We start from the raw sequence: 2,385 nt of genomic DNA on the forward strand, positions 1-2,385 counted from the left end.
AATAATAATAATAATAATAATAACTTCCTTTATTACTGCTATGGGCCAGTACATATTCTTGTAAAGACCCCCTTCTATGCCAGACATAACCTTCCCAAAAATCTTCAATCAGCATCCTTAACTTTTTAAGAAACATTGGCATGTGATTCAAAAATCTGGACATAGATCTTACACACTTCACAAAAATTAACACAAAATGGCTCACAGGCCAAAATGTAATATACAAAACAATAAAACTCCTAGAAGATAACATAAAAGAAACTTTACATGATCTTGTGTGGGTGATGACTTTTAGATATAACACCAATTACAAGATCCATGAAAGAATAAATTGATAAGGTAGACTTCATTAAAATCATATATAGTAATACCATAGTCATTAATATATTCAGTTTCATATGAAAACATTTTTGAACTCCTTGTCATGCCAAGTTCCCTCCATAAACATGTCCCAAAAAAGGGGATGTTTTGTGTGATTGTGTGTCCCCATTTCATATGGTAAAGTACTAATCTCCAATGTTATGGTATCTCAGATCTTTGGGAAGTAATTAGGTTTATATTTGGTTAAGTTAGGACACTTATGATGGGATTAGTGCTCTTAGAAGAAGAGAAAAGAAGAATTATCTTCACGTGACACACTGAGGAAAGGTCAGGTGAGCACACGAAGAGAAGGCAGCCAGCAATCATTCCAGAGGGGAGTTCTCATTAGGACCCCACAATTCTGGCACCTTATCTGGAATATCTTGAAAGTCTCAGAATTATGAGATAATACACACATATTGTTTGTTTAAGTCAGTTAGTCTATGGTATTTTTTTAAAGATTAATATATTTAGTTATACAAAAGCTGGGCTGCAGGCCACAGATGTCGGGCATGAGAGGATTCACCAGAGACAAGATGGGGAGCAGAACAGACAGCTCTACTGAAATATACTGCTGAGGGGAACAGTGGGCGAGACAGGAGAGGTCTGCTGTGGGTCACCTCCTTGGCCGGGGATCCAACTTGTCGCACAGTGGCTGCTGATAGTTTCATAGTGCTGCGACTTACACCTCGCACCACCAGGGAGGGTCCTGTCTGTGAGGTTTTGTGACAGCAAAACACTGCAAAGGAAAGGAAAAGCTGTACATTTTTATGATTAAATTTTCTTCTGAAAAATGAGATTAGAGACCATGTCAAATGATACCAAAAAGATGAAATCAGTCAAATCAAGAATATGAAATTCTACTACAGAAATGACCTTGTTTTCTCAGTAAATAAATGAGGTGTTAAAAGTAGGTGAGTTGTTATGGGATCAGAGAACTACCAACCAATTACAAAATGTGGATTCAAAAACAGAAAAGCAAGTTGTTGGGAAAGTGGAAAAATCTGAATACAGTCTCAGCAGAATATTACTTTACAGAATTATCATTAATCATGTTAGCTGGACTAATGCTTTTGGTGTTTTAGTTATACTATAAAATGATATGTAGATAGATGAGATTAGCTTGGCAAATGTTAGCCAGCTAAGTGATAGTACATATGGGTTCATTATATCTTTCCCTCTACTTCTTTGTTTCAAAATTTTTATTGAAAGATTTTTTTAAACCTTGAAAAAGTGATCTTTGTATTCAAAAAATCTGGGAATCAGTCTCATAGAAAGGACCCAATTAACTAATTCACATTAGGTGACAGAAAGCTAAGAACTTATCCCTAACATGACAACTCAGTAGTGTGATTTCATAGAAGCACAGTTAAAATAGGAGTCACAAAATATGATTTCTAGTATAAACCAAGACACTTAGTTCTATTTCCCTGAATGTCAGAGGAGTCCTCTTCTATGAAAAGAGGTAATAATAATTGCATACTTATTTAAATTAAAAGGGAACTTTAAAAGCTATAGTATTAAGTAAATCACATCAAAATATCGAAACACACACAAAAAAAACTATGAATGGATGGGATTGTTTTAGTAGGAGTCTTTTCATCTACATTCTCATCATTATTCAGATGTATTTAGTTATAGGAGAATGAGGATAAATAGATCCCAATTACTTCCTATTGAAGACAATAGGGTTGAGTGTTTGATGGAGAAGAAATGGTTAAATAGACTAAGGCAGGATTAGATTCTCCTTGTCTAACTAGATAAACCAAAAAGGATAGGCTTGAGCCAGGACTAGTTTTTACTCATTCAGTGGCTCATTCATTCATTCAACAAACACATACTGGGCATCTATTATTATATGCCCATCTACTGGATGTTGAGGAATAAAAGAATTCCAAAGTTGAGTGGGAAGGAAGACCTCAAGAAAAGTGACTGTACAGAATATGTCATTGGAGGTGTAACAGGGTGGTCCCTAGGAAAAGGGGAAGTTCCAGGTTCCCTGCCCCACCTGGAAGGAGGGTGGAG

This window comes from Condylura cristata, unplaced genomic scaffold, assembly GCF_000260355.1.
Source record: "Condylura cristata isolate star-nosed mole 26May11 unplaced genomic scaffold, ConCri1.0 scaffold00024, whole genome shotgun sequence".
Lineage (NCBI taxonomy): Eukaryota > Metazoa > Chordata > Mammalia > Eulipotyphla > Talpidae > Condylura > Condylura cristata.